The following is an 18,783-nucleotide window of genomic DNA, read 5'->3' as shown; positions in this document are numbered from 1 at the left end:
TTACAGTATTTTTAATTGACTAATAAAATTGCATATATTTATCACGTACGTTTTAAAATATGTGCACATTCTGGAATGGCTCAATCAAGCTAGTTAATATATGCATTACCTCACCAACTTATTTTTTGTTGTGAGAAAACTTAACATCTACTCTTTTAGCGATTTTCAAAATAGAGTACATTGATTTTTTTTTTTGAGACGGAGTTTCACTCTTGTTACCCAGGCTGGAGTGCAATGGCACGATCTCAGCTCACCGCAACCTCCACCTCCTGAGTTCAGGCAATTCTCCTGCCTCAGCCTCCCGAGTAGCTGGGATTACAGGAGTGCGCCACCATGCCCAGCTAATTTTTTTGTATTTTTTTAGTAGAGACGGGGTTTTACCACGTTGGCCAGGATGCTCTCAATTTTCTGATCTTGTGATCTGCCCACCTCGACCTCCCAAAGTGCTGGGATTACAGGCCTGAGCCACCTCACCTGGCAACAATGTTGCCTTCTACAATGCTTTGGGATACAAAATTTCCCCCAACTATTATTTCTAATTTCACTTTCTATAGTGGTATTTAGAGTCCTTTGCAACCCAAATACAAAGCTGTACTTCAAAGGCCAAGGCAAGAGGATCACTTGAGGCCAGGAGTTCAAGATCAGCCTGGGCAACACACCCCGACTCTACAAAAAATTTAAAAATTCACCAGATGTGGTGGCATGCACTGTAGTCCTAGCTACTAGGGAGGCTGAGGCAGGAGGATTACGTGAGGCCAGGCCTTCAAGGCTGCAGTCAGCTATGATGATGCCACTGTACTCCTGCCTAGGTGACAGAGGAAGATCCTGCCTCCAAAAAAAAAGAAAAAGAAAAACCAACTTATTATATCAGAAACTCTGTAAAGAGAGAAAGTCTACTGCAGAGTGGGCAGGGGAGTGGTTAGCAGGAAAGGAGATGACATACATGAAGCCACCACACACCCACTCTGCCCCATTCATCTCATCTGCCCAGTCTTCCCACACACCCGATCCCCAGCCCTTTTGACCATGCTCTCAGGAAACAGAGATACATGGTTAGCAAACCCCGTATCTTTACTCTCTGGAAACCTAGCTACGTGGTCAGCAGCACCATATCCTTCTAAGACTCCTGGCACTCCACTGATACCTTCACTTCCCCTAAGACCTCTCAAGACCAGCAACCTTTCCTCCCACAACCTACAGGCCTCAAGGACACAAGGGGTCCCGTTCTTTTTGTTTCCCTGAGGCCATTTCCAGATCTTTGTCTTCCTGGCAAGACCCAGGTTTCTTTGAAGCTCACACCCTGGGGCTTTACAGCCTGCTGTTCCCTATAGAAGTCAGGGACTGATCTCCCCAGCAATCCTGTACCACCGTCACCCAGCCTCCATCCCCTCAGACAGGGGATTTAGTTTCTCAGTTTCGGTTCTCTTCACCACCACCCTTTTCCTCCATCCCCCAATAAAAATGCACACAAGGCTGAAAGCTTTTCAAATCTTCTCCTTCCTGTCCTTGCAGATAAGTACCTGAATGCACCACACCTCAACAGTCATTTGACCTCGACAAGGCTCCCGGTTCAGTAACCACACTTTTCCCTTATCCATCTCCCTCTTGTCCTCATTTTCTTCCTTGGCAACTTAGAATCTATAGTACCCTTCCTTGTCTCTGTCCACCTCCTTTCCTGCACCCAAGCCGCTGAGTTTTGCCACAGAAAAATCACACAAGCAGGCTGATTTCACTTTTTAGATTCAAACCACAAACCACAAAAGGGTATGCAACACTGCCCAGCAAGCAATTACTACTTCCCAGTAATTTTGCTTTCTCAATCTGAGACAGCAATTTCACACTTCTCTTTTTAAACTTCCAACATCTTTCTCTCCTCCGTCCTCCAGTATCATGCCTTTAAGTCAACAATTCCCAGATTCGCTAAGCACAGCTCATGCCTGTAATCCCAAAACTTTGGGAGGCCAAGGCAGGTGGATCACGAAGTCAGGACTTCGAGACCAGCCTGACCAACATGGTGAAACCCCGTCTTTATTTAAAAAAAAAAAAAAAAAATTCCCAGATTCATGACTCTAACTTAGATCCTCCAGGATCCAAATGATCACTTAATATCCCTCCATGGATCTAAAACAGAACTCTTAGGCTGGGCATGGTGGTTCATGCCTATAATCCCAGCACTTCAGGAGGCCAGATCAGGAGATCGAGACCAGCCTGGCCAACACGGTGAAACTCCATCTCTACTAAAAATACAAAAAGTAGCCGGTCATGGTGGCAGGCACCTTATAATCCCAGCTACTCAGGAGGCTGAGGCAGAAGAATCACTTGAACCGGGGAGGCGGAGGTTGCAGTGAGCCGACATCAGGCCACTGCACTCCAGTCTGGGCAACAGAGTGAGACTCCGTTTCAAATAAAATAAAACAGAACTCTTCATTTCTCCCTCCAAATCTATCCCTCCCCTGTAGAGTTCTAATTAGAGAAAAAGAGTCAGGCTAGTGGGAGCAATGGAAAGCAAAGAGTAAGCAGAGAAGTTCTAAGTCTGCCTTTCTTCGTGGTCCAGGACACACACCCCTCCTGCACAAGTAACTCATAATCTTCCTGCACCCAGTAATCACCAGACACTCAACTGATAGAAAAATGCAAGTTAGCTCACCGCAACCTTGGTGTTATCTGTACTGCACAAAGCCCTCTTCAGCACACAGCACCATCCCATAAAATCTCCAGCAAGCCTTTATCTCCTTGCAGTCAGCTCCTCTCTTGCTGACCTGCCTGCTGCTTCCTTGCAAACACACTCTCATGCCTTCTCTAATAAATCTGCCTTTCTATACCTAAAACTGTCTTGGTAAATTCTTCTTGACTGCTGTACCACCAGCCCTGATAGTCACTGATCACCTGCAACATTTTGGTGACCTGTACGGGAAACTCTCCTTACGGAGAACCCTCTCCCTCCCTTTCTTTTTCCCAACTTGGAACACTGAGCGGACAGCATCTAAGCGCTAAGACAACTGAAGCTCTCTGGCTGGAGCTACACTCCAGTGGGACTGAAAGGTGTCCATGTGAAAGCGACTAACCTCCTCCAGCCCAGCCCAGATAGTCGCTAATCACCTGCGACATCCCTTGGTATTCCCACCTCAGCTAAGGCACTGCCATTCCTTACAGTCGACCAAGGTAACTACGAGGTATCCTTTACTTCTTTTCCTTTAACGTCTGCATCCAATCCATTACTAAATCCAGTCCTTTTCACCTCCAAAATATATCCCAAATCCCAACATCCATATTGATAAGCTCACTCCCCAGCCTCTCAGTTCTGGCCCTCTTCACCACCACCCTCTTCTCTCCATCCTCACTGCCACCACCCTAAGATAAACCACCAGCAGCATCTCCCACCTGCCTACCTTGACAGTTTCTGCTTAAAACCCTTTCCTGGCTTCCCAAGACTCAGACAAAAATAAGATTATTTGCTACAGCCTTCAAAGCCTGTCTAACCTCTGCAGGTAAATAGATGCTTAGGGCTGGCGAGGGGCAGGGCTGACAAATGGGTTGGTAACAGGAGGCTACGGATGGAGGAGGAGGCTGCCTGAGCCAATAACTAAACTGGAGAGGTTGGGTTTTGCTTTATTTCATTACTTTCCAACTAGTATTATATGCCTAAGGTATAAAACTCAAAGGATACGGCCGGGTGCAGCGGCTCATGCCTGTAATCCCAGCACTTTGGGAGGCCGAGGTGGGTGGATTACCTGAGGTCAGGAGTTTGAGATCAGCCTTGCCAACATAGTGAAACCCCATCTCTACTAAAATACAAAACTTAGCCAAACACGGTGGCACGTGCCTATAATCCCAGCTACTAAGAAGGCTGAGGCAGGAGAATCACATGAACCCAGGAATTGGAGGTTGCAGTGAGCTGAGATCACACCACTGCATTCCAGCCTGGGCGACAGAGTGAAACTCCATCACAACAACAACAAAAAACTCAAAGGATACAACTCCCTCCTGTGTCCTTAGTCCACCCTAATCTCCTAACCAGTTTCTTTCACATCTTCCCTTCAGGGGCACTATCGGTACCTCTGCACACGTGCCAGGCAGAGCCCCCATGATCACACATGTGAGCACACAGGATACACTACCTGTTGTGCATTTTCTTCACTTATCAGAGGTTGGAGGTCCATCCATATCAGCACCTGCAGAGCTGCTGCACCTTTCTGAACACGTGTGCAGTCCTCCCTGACATGAACGAATCCGTCCCCCCCGGGCAGCTGGGTGGTTCCCAATCCTTTGCCAGGCTGCCTGGTGAGGCTCTAGCCTGTCTCCTTTCTACTCTGCCCACCTACCTCCCACCCTCGCCACTAGCACTCCTCAGGCTCACTGCTGTCTCCCCACACCAAATCCCTTCCTGTCCTTGAACCCGTCAAGACTCCTCCTGCTTTGGGCTTTGTGTTTGCTGCTCCACAAGAGAAGTGCTTTTGTCCTGGTTCTCGGCAAATGGCTTGCTCCTTCCTTTTCTTGGCTAGTCAATGAAATATCACCCCCTAGAGTGACCTGCCCTGACCATACTATCTAAAACGATCTTCCCTGGTTACTACCTCTCTCATTCCTTTCACTATTTCTTTCCTTCCGAGCATTTCTCTCAATTATCTAGATCCATTGTTTCCATGTCTACTGATCCTCTGTAAGCTCCATAAAAGCAGTGGCTCTCTCTGTCCTGAGTCCCATACCTACATCCACAGGACCCAGCAGAGCATTGAGAATGATCAATAAAGATTTTTTGGGCCAGGCGGGATGGCTCACACTTGTAATCTCAACACTTTGGGAGGCAAGGCAGACAGATGGCTTGAGCCCAGGAGTTTGAGACCAACCTGAGCAATATGGTGAAACCCTGTCTCTACAAAAAATACAAAAATTAGGAGGGCATGATGGTGCATACCTGTAGTTCCAGCTACTCGGGAGGTGGAGGTGGGAGGATCCCTTGAACCCCATAGGTGGACACTGAAGTTAGCCAAGATTGTGCCACTACACTCCAGTCTGGGCAACAGAGTGAGACCCCATATCAAAACAAAAAAAGTGGCCGGGAACGGTGGCTCATGCCTGTAATCCCAGCACTTTGGGAGGCCAAGGCGGGTGGATCACGAGGTAAGGAGATCAAGACCTGCTAGCCAATATGGTGAAACCCCATCTCTACTAAAAATACAAAAAGGTTAGCTGGGCATGGTGGTGCACACCTGTAGTCCCAGCTGCTCGGGAGGCTGAGGCAGGAGAATTGCTTGAACCCAGCAGGCGAAGACTGTAGTGAGCCAAGATTGCACCACTGCACTACAGCCTGGGCGACAGTGCGATACTCTATTTAAAAAAAAAAAAAAAAAAAAAAAAAAAGGTTATTTTGAATGAATAAATTGGTTGACTGATGGAAGAACACTGAATGCTTACAAAGTGCCAGACACCATGCTAGGTACTTACCATACATTACTGCATTTAGTTCTCTCAATATTTTACAGATGAGAAAACAGATATTAGAAAGTAATTGGCCAGGTGTGGTGGCTGACGCCTGCAATCCCAGCACTCTGGGAGGCCGAGGTGGGTAATCAAGAGGTCAGGAGCTCAAGACCAGCTCAGCCAAGATGGTAAAACCCTGTCTCTACTACAAATACAAAAATTAGCTGGGTATGTTGGCAGGCGCCTATAATCCCAGCTACTCGGAGGCTGACGCAGGAAAATCACTTGAATCCCAGGGGACGGAGATTGCAGTGAGCCAAGATCACACCCCAAGCCAACAGAGTGAGACTCCGTCTCAGAAGAAAAAAGGAAAGTAATCTCACTGGGCATGGTGGCTCACGCCTGTAATCCTAGCACTTCGGGAGGCCAAGGCAGGTGGATCATCTGAGGTCAGGAGTTCAAGACTACCCTGGCTAACAAGGTGAAACCCCGTCTCTACTAAAAATATAAAAACTAAAAAAAAGTTTTTTTTAATTAAAAAATATATATATAAAAATTAGCCAGGCATGGTGGCGCATGCCTATAATCCCAGCTACTCAGGAGGCTCAGGCAGGAGAACTGTTTGAACCCGGGAAGCGGAGGTTGCAGTGAGCTGAGATCACACCACTGCACTCCAGCCTGCGCGATGAGGGTGAGACTCCATCTCAAAAATAAAAAAAACAAAAAGAAAGAAATCTCTAGGTCTGGTACAGTAGCTCAAGCCTATAATCCCAGCACTTTGGGAGGCAGAGGTGGGAGGATCACTTGAGCTCAGGAGTTTAAGACCAACCATGTGTAACATAGGGAGAGCCCATCTCTATAAAAAATACAAAAATTACCCAGTCATAGTGGTGCACACCTGTGGCCCCATCTGTTTGGGAGGCTGAAGTGGGAGGATCACTTGAGCCCAGGAGACTAAGGCAGCAGTGAGCCATTACTGCACCACTGCACTCCAGCCTGGGTGACACAGCAAGACCCTGTCTCAAAACATTTTTTAAAAAAGCAATCTCTCTTAAGAGATGGAGTGCACACGCCAGGCGCGGTGGCTCATGCTTGTAATCCAAGCACTTTGGAGGCCAAAGCAGGCGGATCACCTGAGGTCAGGAGTTCAAGACCAGCCTGACCAACATGGTGAAACCCCGTCTTTATAAAATTTAAAAAAAAAAAAATTTTTAAGAAAGAAAAAGAAAAAAAAAATACAAGAAATGGAGTGCACATTCAAACTCAGACCTGATTCTAGATCCTATATTATATCATTTAAGAGGAAAGGTTAAAATAGAAAATATTCCAGCTGGGCACAATGGCTCATGCCTGTAATCCTAGCACTTTGGGAGGTCGAGGCGGGTGGATCATGAGGTCAAGAGATCGAGACCATCCTGGCCAACATGGTGAAACCCTGTCTCTACTAAAAATACAAAAATTAGCTGTGTGTGGTGGCTCACGCCTGCAGTACCAGCTAATTGGGAGGCTGGGGCTGGAGAATCACTTGAACCCGGGAAGTGGAGGTTACAGTGAGCCGAGATCATGCCACTGCACGCCAGCCTGGCAATACAGCGAGACTCTGTCTCAAAAAAAAAAAAAAAAGAAAATATTCCAAGCTGGGTAAAACACAGTAGTTAGAACTATCACACCCTCATATATTAAAAAAGAGCTACAAAAAAATTAAAATAGGCCGAGCACGGCGGCTCATGCCTGCAATCCCAGCACTTTGGCACTTTGGGAGGCTGAAGTAGGTGGATCATTTGAGGTCAGGAGTTTGAGACCAGCCTAGCGAATATGGCAAAACCCTGTCTCTACTAAAAATACAAAAATTAGTCAGGCGGGGTGGTGGGTGCCTGTAGTCCCAGCTGCTTGGGAGGCTGAGACAGGAGAATTGCTTGAACCTGGGAGACAGAGGTTGCAGTGAGCCTAGATCCCTCCACTGTACTCCAACCTGGGCAAGAGTGAGACTCTGATTCAAATAAATAAATAAATAAATATAAAAATAAAAGAACTAGCACATCTTAAACTCAGAGGTATACATCCAGGATGGGGAAAAAGAAACATCTTACTGGTTAAGAGTGGTTTTCTTACACACTCAAAGGAGAGGGGCATTAAATGGGCAATTACTCACCTCTCAGACTTCAGTTTTTATATGTGCACAGTTAAAAGATTATGTGTAGCTTAGTTTGGCTGGATATGAAATTCTGGGTTGAAAGTTCTTTTCTTTAAGGATGTTGAATATTGGCCCCCACTCTATTCTGGCTTGTAGGGTTTCTGCTGAGAGAGAGATCTGCTGTGAGTCTGATGGGCTTCCCTTTGTGGGTAACCCGACCTTTCTCTCTGGCTGCCCTTAGCATTTTCTCCTTCATTTCAACCCTGGTGAATCTGACGATTACGTGCCTTGGGGTTGCTCTTCTTGAGGAATATGTTTGTGGTGTTCTCTGTATTTCCTGGACTTGAATATTGGCCTGCCTTGCTAGGTTGGGGAAGTTTTCCTGCATGATATCCTGAAAAGTATTTTCCAGCTTGGATTCATTCTCTCCGTCACATTCAGGTACACCTATCAAACGTAGATTAGGTCTTTTCACATAGTCCCATATTTCTTGAAGACTTTGTTCATTCCTTTTTACCCTTTTTTCTCTAATCTTGCCTGCTTGTTGTATTTCATTGAGTTGATCTTTGACCTCTGATATCCTTTCTTCTGCTTGGTCAATTCGGCTGTTGAAACTTGTGTATGCTTCACGAAGTTCTCGTGTTGTGTTTTTCAGCTCCATCAATTCACTTATATTCTTCTCTAAGTTGTCTATTCTCATTAGCATTTCATCAAATCTTTTTTCAAAGTTCTTAGTTTCTTTGCATTGGGTTAGAACATGTTCTTTTAGCTCACAGAAGTTTCTTATTACCCACCTTCTAAAGCCTGATTCTGTCAATTCATCACACTCATTCTCCATCCAGCCTTGTTCCCTTGCTGGTGAGGAGTTGTGATCCCTTGTAGGAGGAGAGGCGTTCTGGTTTCGGGTGCTTTCATTCTTTTTGCGCTGGTTTCTTCCCATCTTTGTGGATTTATCCACCTGTCGTCTTTGAAGTTGTTGACTTTCAGATTGGGTCTCTGAGTGGACGTCGTTTGTTGATGATGAAGTTATTTCATTCTGTTTCTTAGTTTAGGCCCTGATTGCCTGGGGATCACCTGCAGCGGCTGCAGAACAGTAAGGGTTGCTGCCAGTTTCTTCTGCTATCTTTGTCCCAGAAGGATACCCGCCAAATGTCAGTCTGAGCTCTCCTTTATGAGGTGACTCTTTGGATATACAGGGGTCAGGGAGCTGCTTGAGGAGACAGTCTGTCCTTTAAAGGAGCTCAAGTGCTGAGCTGTGATCTCCATTGTTCATTTAGAGCTGCTGGGCAGGTACGTTTAAGTCTGCTACAGCAGAACTCATAAACGCTTTTTTTTTTCCCAGGTGCTCTCTCCTGGGTAGTTAGGGCTTTATTTATGAGTTTCCGTTGTGCTGCTGCCTTTTTATCAGGGCTGCCCTGCCCAGCAAGGAGGCAGCCTAGTCACTGTCTGCCTGCAGAGGCTTTGCTGAGCTGCTGTGGGCTCCGCCCAGCTGCCGTGTGAACTTCCCTGCAGTCCTGTTTATATGGGTGTAGTTAGAACTGCCTCGGCAAAGCCGGCCCCTTTTAGATATTCCCAGGGGGCAAATAGGGGAGGGACAGCGGGAGGTGGGTGTAAGGTTTGTTCTTGGGTTCTTGCCGAGTTTAAAAGGAAGAAACTGAGGCCAACACAAGAAGATCCAATATGAAGGAATTTATTCAGGCTCCCGGGCAAGGTTCTGCGGTCCGACAGGAGGGGCCAGAGAAGTAGCACAGACTCCTCTCAGCCGTGGGGTTTTATAGGGAGTGAAGGAGCTCGATTGGTTGTGGGAGAGCAGGACTACTATTGGGTAAGGTTACAAGCCTTTGTTTGCATACAGGACTTGGCTCCTATTGGTTAGAATTACTCGGCTGCTATTGGCTAGAAAAACTCGGCTGCTATTGGCTAGAAAGACTTAGCTGCTATTGACTAGAATCACAAAACCCCGCTTGCATACTGGGTTCTTTAAGGGAAAGCCAGGCTGTGCAAGAAGGGGAAAAGGGAACAACCCGAGCATGTCCAAGCTTTCAGGAAAAAAAGGGGCGGGGGGATGTGCGTCCGAGCTCCCGGCGAGGCAACCAGCCTTACAGTGGGGAGTTGGGGAGAGATAGCATGGCGAGAAATGCCAGATACAGGTGAAAGGGAGGAAGGTAGCAAATCACGTTGCCATGTGTGTACCTATGCAACAATCTTGCATGTTCTTCACATGTACCCCAAAACCTAAAATGCAATTTAAAAAAATTACGTGTATTCAAAATGTAAAGAAGAATGTGGGAAATTATTAAATGGATAGTTGAGTTCACCATTTTTACAGTACTGCATACTGTTGCAGTTTAGCATCTCAATGCTCACACTCATACAAGTATCTGTTTGTTTTTTTTCAGACATAGGGTCTCACTCTGTTACCCGGGCTAGATTGCGGTGGCATGATCATAGCTCACTGCAGCCTCTGCAGACTACCTAGGCTTAGGCAATCCTCCTGCCTCAACCTCCAGAGTTGCTGGACTCCAGGTGGGCACCATCACACCTGGCTAATTTTCTTAGCTTTTGTAGAGACAGGGTCTTGCTATGTTACCCAGTCTGGTCTTGAATTCCTGGCCTCAAGAGATAGATCCTCCTGCCTCAACCTCCCAAAGCCCAGGGATTATGGGCGTGAGCCACCGCACCCAGCCACAAGCATCTTTTTTATCCCACATTATCTTATATGAAGCCATTTACTTGTACCACATAAATCCTTTTTATTCATAACTCAAATCTTCCTGTAATTTTTCTCTCTTCTTAAATTGTCTCACTACCACAGACATAAAATACCTGGCATTTACCTATAAAAATCTCTCATTCCAGGGTTTCCAAACCACATTCTTCTTCCCTGTTTTTGGACATGTTCCAAAGACAACTAATTTTCAAGATAAAGATCTTTCCCTCTTCCACACAAAGGATTTATAATCAAGTTAATGGTCACTGCAGTGACATATCATTACCACTGATGAGCAGAGACAAATCAGAACCTTAAACAATCAACAAGACAGTTGATCCTGACAGCTAGAAAGCAGCAACACACTGCTGACGTAACTTTTATAAAAGCATTGTTTCCGGGTCACCTTCTTAGGCAGAGACTGGAAATCAAAAACTAACAGAAGAATGGTGTCTCTCAAGAGGCAAGCCAGGTATGAAATCCAAGACCCTCCACTTAAGTAACTTCTCTAAATCTCAATTTCTTTCTTTCTTTTTTTTTTTTTTTAAGACAGAGTCTAGCCCTGCTGCCCAGGCTGGAATGCAGTGGCGTGATCGTGATCTCGGCTCCCTACAACCTCCACTTCCCGGGTTCAAGTGATTCTTCTGCCTCAGCATCCCGAGTAGCTGGGATCTGAGGCGTGTACCACCACAACCGGCTAATTCTTTTTTTTTTCTTTTTAGTAGAGTCGGGGTTTCACCATGTTGGTCAGGCTGTTCTTGAACGCATGACCTCAAGTGATCCCCCTGCTTCGGCCTCCCAAAGTCCTGGGATTACAGGCAGGAGACACCACGCCCAACCTGAAGCTCAATTTCCTCATGTATTGATTAAATGAGATAATTTATTTGGAGTTCTTAGTATAGAGCTTGGTATACAAGCAACATCCAACAAATTGAAAAATCATTGCAGCACTAAAGCACTGAAGACATTCCCTTCAACAACTATTATTTTATATAAGTTATAAACACGTGTATATAAACTTGTGTAAAGGTAGAAATAAAGTGGTGGACAAAAAGATAACAATTGAACGCTTTTGCTCACTCCAGGAACCACTCCTCCCTATGAACTTTCAGTAAGAGTTACCACGAGATAGCCTACAATCTTACATTTCAAGAAAACACTAAAAACTCCGGGGACACATTCCCGTTACTGCCCGTCAAAACCGAGAATAAACAGAACACACCCTAAGAAGAGTAAGGAGGGAATGACGAATAATTTGACCAAATTCCTTGACGGAGATCATGGCAGTCACCAGAACACAAAGCCAGTTACTCCACTGAGACCACTCTCCTTCTCTGGCCTCTATACATCCTCCCCAAAAGGCCTCCCCACCTACCTGAAAAGCATCTCCTCTCTCCTGGTCCGAACGACAAGCCCTTTTCTGGTCAAATCAGAATCTCCCAGACCCACAGCTGGAGAGCAGGCTGGCTAGGAGCACAAAAGCCGCCGCCGCGTGGGTCCCGCCCGGGCCGCGGGGTCCCCCGGGGGGCCTTCTCCTCCCCATCCTCCCCCTCGCGGTCCCCTCGTGGCCGCCGGGACCCCAGACCCGGGCCCGGGGCGTGGATGGAAAGCGCGAGCGGCCGATCCTGCCCGAGCACCCCACCCACGGCGGGGGGCCTCCACCTCCATCTCTACACCGCCCTCCAGACCCGGGAAGCCCCTCGGATTGGACCCGCCCCCGCCCCTAGCAGGGCTCCGGCCCCACGCATCACGGCTCGCGCACCCGAGACACTCAGTGGTCGCCGCTCTCCAGCCCCGGCTCCGGTCGCCTGGTCCGCTGGGCTCCGCTGCCTGCCGCCCCCGCCGCCAGCTCACCCCTGGCGCCGCAGCCAGGGTTTCCGGGCGCCCACGTGACCCTCCCGTCCCGGGGCACGCTGGGAGTTATAGTCCCGCGGCGCGGCCTCACCTGCTTGCGCGGAAGAGGGCGGTAGGGCGCAGGCCCCAGTGAAGCCAGCTGCTAAGGACCCGGCCAGGACTGTTAGCTGCAAAAGACCGGAGGCAGAGAGAAGAAATGATATGGGGAGAACTGGTGCATACTTTTTTTTTCTCAAAAGAGCTGTATTCGGTCTTTCTTTTTATAAAAAGTAACACACCCAACTAAGTGTGCTACTGACCTGCCGTAACTTTAGGTGTCTAAGTTAATTAAATGCAGGCCGGTCACAGTGGGCTCACGCCTGTAATCTAACACTTTAGGAAGTCGAGAAGAGGGGCTCACTTGAACCCAGTATTTCACTTTGGGAGGCCGAGGCGGGTGGATCACGAGGTCAAGAGATCGAGACCATCCTGGTCAACATGGTGAAACCCCGTCTCTACTAAAAATACAAAAAATCAGCTGGGCATGGTGGTGCGCGCCTGTAATCCCAGCTACTCAGGAGGCTGAAGCAGGAGAATTGCTTGAACCCAGGAGGCGGAGGTTGCAGTGAGCTAAAATCGCGCCATTGCACTCCAGCCTGGGTAACAAGAGCGAAACTCCGTCTCAAAAAAAAAAAAAAATCCGGCACAAGTGGCTCACACCTGTAATCCTAACACTTTGGGAGGCCGAGGTAGGAGCATCATTTGAGGCCAAGAGTTTGAGACCAGCCTGGGCAAGATACTGAGCGCCCCCCTCCCCCGCTGTCGTTTCTTTAAAAAATAAATAGCCCGGCGCGGGTGGTTCATGCCTGTAATCCCAGCACTTTGGGAGGCCGAGGCGGGTGGATCACGAAGTCGGGAGATTGAGACCGTCCTGACCCACATGGTGAAACCCCGTCTCTACTAAAAATACAAAAAACTATCTGGGCGTGGTGGCCCACGCCTGTAGTCACAGCTACTTGGGAGGCTGAGGCAGGGGAATTGCTTGAAACCAGGAGGTGGAGGTTGCAGTGAGCTGAGATCGTGCCATTGCACTGCAGCCTGGCAACAGAGCAAGACTCCACCTCATAAATAAATAAATAAATAAAATACAGACACTTGTTTGAATTTGAAAGAAAACTTCTCTTAACCCAGAAAATCTCCACAACAACCATTACATACCTGTTCTCAAGATAAACCACCACTAGTTTTCAAGTAACAGAACTTGATAAAACCTTTTGTCAAACATAGTTCCATCATGCTGGCTTTATCCAGAAGCAAAACAAACTTTGCATATCTTTCTCCTGTTAAACTTCACATATCTTCACAGCAGGAGGTAGTTTTGCAAATTGGAGCAAGGCGCCCACGCCCAGGAAGTCAGTCTCTTAGCCTCCTGTAGGAACTGGGAGATACAGGAACTCTGTGTCTGCATTTCAAAAAGATGACCCCCAAGACCTTGAGGACACATTTCTGAGTTGTGATACTGGCAAGAAGCTTATTTCACCATTATAAACATTTGTATGCAATTGAAAAGGACAGAGAAAGAAATTTTGAAAGAAAAGAGAAGGCTGAGACGTCTCTTCCTTCATTTTCAGTAGAGGAATGAAGCCTGTTATTTTTCATTTTTATTTGCCCTTATACAATGGTAGTTTTGTTTCTAGCCCTTACACAGCAGTAGTTTTGTCTCTAGGCATCCAAGGGCACGCCTAGAAATATGATGTCAGGGTGAGCAAAAATAAATGAGCCAAATATGTTACTTTTATTTTTAAACATACATTGTGAATCGTTTATTTTTCAGCCTAAAAAAGGAAGCAAATTCTGACACACCCTACAACATAAAGGAACCTTAAAAAACATTATGCTAAGTGAAATAAGTCAGACAGCCAGGCGCGGTGGCTCACACCTGTAATCCCAGCACTTTGTGGGGACCAGGCAGGCAGATCACCTGAGGCTGGGAGTTCAAGACCACCCTGACCAACATGGAGAAACCCTGTCTCTACTAAAAATACAAAATTAGCCGGGCATGGTGGCACATGTCTGTAATCCCAGCTACTCTGGAGGCTAAGGCAGGAGAATCACTTGAACCTGGAAGGCAGAGGTTGGGGTGAACCGAGATCACGCCATTGCACTCCAGCCTGGGCAACAAGAGCGAAATTCTGTCTCAAAAATAAAATAAAATAAGTCAGACATAAAAGGACTAGTACAGTACAATTCCACTTACATGAGGCAGCCAGAATAGTCAAATTCAAATTCATAGAGTCAGAAAGTAGCATGGTGGTTGCCCGTGGCTGGAGGGAAGAGGAATTGAGAAATTGTTGTTTAATGGCTATGAAGTTTCCATTTGGGATGATAAAAAAGTCCTGGAGATGGATGGTGATGTTGGCTGCACAACAATGTATTTAATGCCATTGAATTGTACACTTAAAAATGGTGAAAATGGTAAAATATATATATATAGTAAAATATATATTTTGTGTTATATTTACATAGGGGTGTGTACATATGTGTGTCAGTATACTATCAAGTATATAACGTGTGTCACCACCACTCAGGGCTAGAAAGCCTTCTTAGCCACATGATGGTGTATACCTGTAATCTCAGCTACTAGGGAGGTTGAGGCAGGAGGATTACTTCAACCCCACCTTTGGAGGCTGCAATGAGCTATGATCGTGTCACTGCACTCCAGCCTGGGTGACAGAGGGAGACTCAGTTTCTTAAAAACGAAAAAAAAGTATCTATATACACAGACATGTATACATATGAATGCCTTCTTTCCTGGTAGTCCAAGCTATGCTCTTTGTATTCATAGTGACCTTGGTGGAGAGGGTCAGGTGGTAGACAGAGGCAGGATCTCTCTCTCCTTGACTTCCAAAACCATCAGGATATTTAAATATTTGTTTCACTGCTATGTTCAGGTGAAAAAAAAAAAAGAAAAAGAAAAGAAAGAAAAAAAATTTTTGTAATATTTGTTTTCTACCTGTAGATGTTCTCCAAGTGCTCAATGGGTCTGAGTCAAGTGACTTTTTGAAAAACAGTAACCAGGTTGGGGACATGGTGGCTCATGCCTGTAATCCCAGCACTTTGAGAGGCCAAGGCAGGTGGATCACCTGAGGTAAGAGTTCAAGACCAGCCTGGCCAACATGGTGAAACCCCATCTCTACTAAAGATACAAAAATTATCCAGGCATGGTGGTGGGTGCCTGTAATCCCAGCTACTTAGGAGGCTGAGGCAGGAGAATCACTTGAACCCAGGAGGTGGAGGTTGCAGCGAGCCCAGATTGCACCATTGCACTCTATCCTGGGCAACAAGAGCAAAACTCCATCTCAAAAAAAAAAAAGTAACCATTACCAGAAGAAAGACAACATTTGGACACTTAACTTCATGACATTGACACCTAACAGGTTTTATTTCCTGCCCCTGGTCACACATTTGGGGTGAATCTTGACCTACATTGGATTTCCACATTGCAGACATGTGCCGGTGGCTCTCAGCCTGCAGTAGTGTTTGGCAGGGTCTGTTGTTTTCTTGCTGTACTTGCCAGTGTTGAGTTTATCTCACCAGAAGAGAGTATCCTGAAAATGGATAGGTAACTGGAGTTTTGGGTAAGATAGATTTTTCCAGGTTACCTGAAGACATCATAGAAGTAATGTTTGTGGACGGTGAATAAATTGCCCTGTATTTCAGTGCTTCCCAAACAATTTGGACCCAAGCCTACAGTAAAAAATACATTTCAGGCCTGGCACGGTGGCCCACGCCTGTTATTCCAGCCCTTTGGGAAGCTGATATGAGAGGACTGCTTGAGCCCAGGAGTCTGAGACCAGTCTGAGTGAGGCCCTGGCTCTACAAAAAAGTGAAAAAAAAATAGCCAGGCCCAGTGGTTCACACCTGTAATCCCAGCACTTTGGGAGCCCAAGGCAGGTGGATCATGAGGTCAAGAATTTGAGAGCAGGAGACCGAGGCAGATGGATTACCTGAGGTCAGGAGTTCGAGACCAGTCTGACCAACATGGTGAAACCCCGTTTCAAAAAAAAAAAAAGAATTTGAGACCAACCTGACCAACATGGTGAAACCCTGTCTCTACTAAAAATATAAAAATTAGCCAGGCGTGGTGGTGCACACCTGTAATGCCAGCTACTCGGGAGGCTGAGGCAGGAGAATCTCTTGAACCCAGGAGGCAGAGGTTGCAGTGAGCCAAGATTGCAGCACTGCACTTCAGCCTGGGCCACAGAGTGAGACTCCATCTCAAAAAAAAAAAAAATAGCTGGACATGATGGTGCACATCTGTAGTCCCAGATACTCAGGAGGCTGAGGCAGGAAGTTTGCTTGAGCCCAGGAGGTTGAGGCTGCCGTGAGCCATGATGGTGCCACTGCACTTCAGCCTGGGTAACAGAGTGAGATCCTGTCTCAAAAAAAAAACATTGTTTTGTACATCACCCAGTACAATATGCACATGTACAACTGACCCAAACATTTTGCAAAACAGTGGCCACTGTTACTACATGAGATACATTCTGAAATTGTTTCCTGATCCCTTCTTGTGAAAACGCTGGTTGCAATCCACCAAAACTGATTTCATGACTCATTTATAGGTCTCAGCCCACAGTCTGGAAATAGGACACCAATGTAAATATTTTATCAAACAGGATGTTTCTGTTTCAATTTTGCTTATTAGGTCTCTAATGCTGTTTAACTGCCTACATATCACATCCTATGTAGTGGACAAAATCTAGTCCCTGTGATAGACATTGAGAGGCAGTTACTGTTCTAGACTCTGGGGGGAAAAGATAGTAAGGAAGCTGGGCGTGGGGGCGCGTGCCTGTAGTCCAGCTACTGGGGAGGCCGAGTGAGGTGGGAGGATCGCTTGAGCCCAGGAGTTCTGGGCTGTAGCGCGCTATGCCGATCGGATGTCTGCACTAAGTTCGGCATCAATATGGTGACCTCCTGGGAGCAGGGGACCACCAGTTTGCCTAAGGAGGGGTGAACTGGCCCAGGTCGGAAACGGAGCAGGTCAAAACTCCCATGCTGATCAGTAGTGGGATCGCGCCTGCGAATAGCCACTGCACTCCAGCCTGGGCAACATAGCGAGACCCCGTCTCTAAAAATAAGAAAAAGAAAAAGAAAAAACAGTAAGGAAAATTCGCCTCGGCTTTATGCTTCTACTGCCAGCAGCTGGGACGGATAAACTTGAGGTTTTCTGGAAGTTAAAGTTAAAATTTCTGGTAGAATTTTTGAGGGAGTGAGGCAGACATTTTCTTCAGCTCTTTCTTCCCATACACATTCAAAGTTCTTTTAGTTTTGTTTTTGTTTCCTTCTCATTGCATCATCTCCTTTCTCTGACTCCTCACAAAGAGATATTCAGATCCAGGAAACAATTAAATTACTGAAGACTTAAATTACGTACGATCTGGCCAGGCACAGGGGTTCATGCCTTGCAACCCCAGCACTTTGGGTTGGGAGGCCAAGGCGGGAAGATCACTTGAGCCCAGGAGTTTCTTTCTTTTTTTTTTTTTTTTTTTTTGAGAAGGAGTCTCACTCTATCACCCAGGCTGGAGTGCAGTGGCGCAACCTTGGCTCACTGCAACCTCCACTTCCCAGGCTCAAGCAATTCTCCTGCCCAAGTAGCTGGGATTATAGGCATGCCACCACACCCAGTTAATTTTTGTGTTTTTAGTAGAGATGGGGTTTGTCATGTTGGCTAGGCTGGTCTTGAACTCCTGACCTCAGGTGATCTGCCCTCCTCAGTCTCCAAAGTACTAGGATTACAGGTGTGAGCCACTGCACACAGCCAATCCCAGGAGTTTCATACCACCATGCAAAACATAGGGAGACCCCCTGTCTAAAAGAAATAAATAATAAGCAGGGCATGGTGGTGTGTGCCTGTAGTCCCACCTACTTGGGAGGCTGAAGTAGGGGCTTGCTTGAGCCTGGGAGGCTCTGGCTGCAGTGAGCCATGATCACACCACTGCACTCCAGCCTGGGCCACGGAGCAAGACCATGTCTCTAAAAAATATGTATATATAATAAAATAAATTACTTAAGATCTGTATCCTCCTTTGGTTGTTAGATGTGATGTTCTCTCAACTAACAACCCCCAAGCCAGCTGTGGTCCCAGATACTCAGGAGGCTGAGGCAGGAGGATTGCTTGAAACCAGGAGGTCGAGGCTGCAGTGAGCCATGATGGTGCCACTGCACTTCAGCCTGGGTGACAGAATGAAACCCTATCCCAAAACAAATAAATAAATAAATTTTTTTTTATAGCATCCAGTACAATATCCACATGTATAACTGACCCAAACATTTTGCAAAACAATAGTCACTGTTATTATATGAGCTACACTCCGAAATTTTTTCCTATCAAGGGACACCAGGACACATTGAGAGCAAAGGACGCAAGGGCACACGAGAGAGAGTAGAAGGAAGGAGCAGGGGCAGCGTTGCATGGGTCAGCGCTGGCTGAGTTCACCGGCTGTTCCTTCCCTCGAGGGCTTTCCGCTAGGCAGGCGAAGGGTGGTGAGAAAGCCAGCTCTGCGCCCTGCCCTGCCCTGTGCTGGCCAGCACTCACCTGGCGCTTTGTACCTTGCGGCAGTCAGGGGCTCAGCGCAGGTGGGAGGGATTGCACTCTCCTTTCACTTTCTCAAGCCACCAAACC

At 46.8% G+C, this 18,783-nt stretch overlaps 1 protein-coding gene across 2 annotated transcripts in view; it reads right to left on the bottom strand.

Moving 5' to 3' along the window:
• Positions 1-12,097, bottom strand: part of SLC37A3 (solute carrier family 37 member 3) — a 58,960-nt gene extending 46,863 nt beyond the window's left edge. For both annotated transcript variants that reach the window (XM_064372878.1, XM_064372886.1), the window contains exon 1: positions 12,028-12,097. The gene's annotated coding sequence lies outside the window, so the exon portion shown is untranslated. The remainder of the gene's footprint in view (positions 1-12,027) is intronic.
• Positions 12,098-18,783: the final 6,686 nt, after the last annotated feature.

Source organism: Aotus nancymaae, unplaced genomic scaffold, assembly GCF_030222135.1.
Source record: "Aotus nancymaae isolate 86718 unplaced genomic scaffold, 86718_ANA_hifiasm-v0.15.2.pri h1tg000002l, whole genome shotgun sequence".
Lineage (NCBI taxonomy): Eukaryota > Metazoa > Chordata > Mammalia > Primates > Aotidae > Aotus > Aotus nancymaae.
This window is presented reverse-complemented; position numbering and strand designations above follow the sequence as displayed.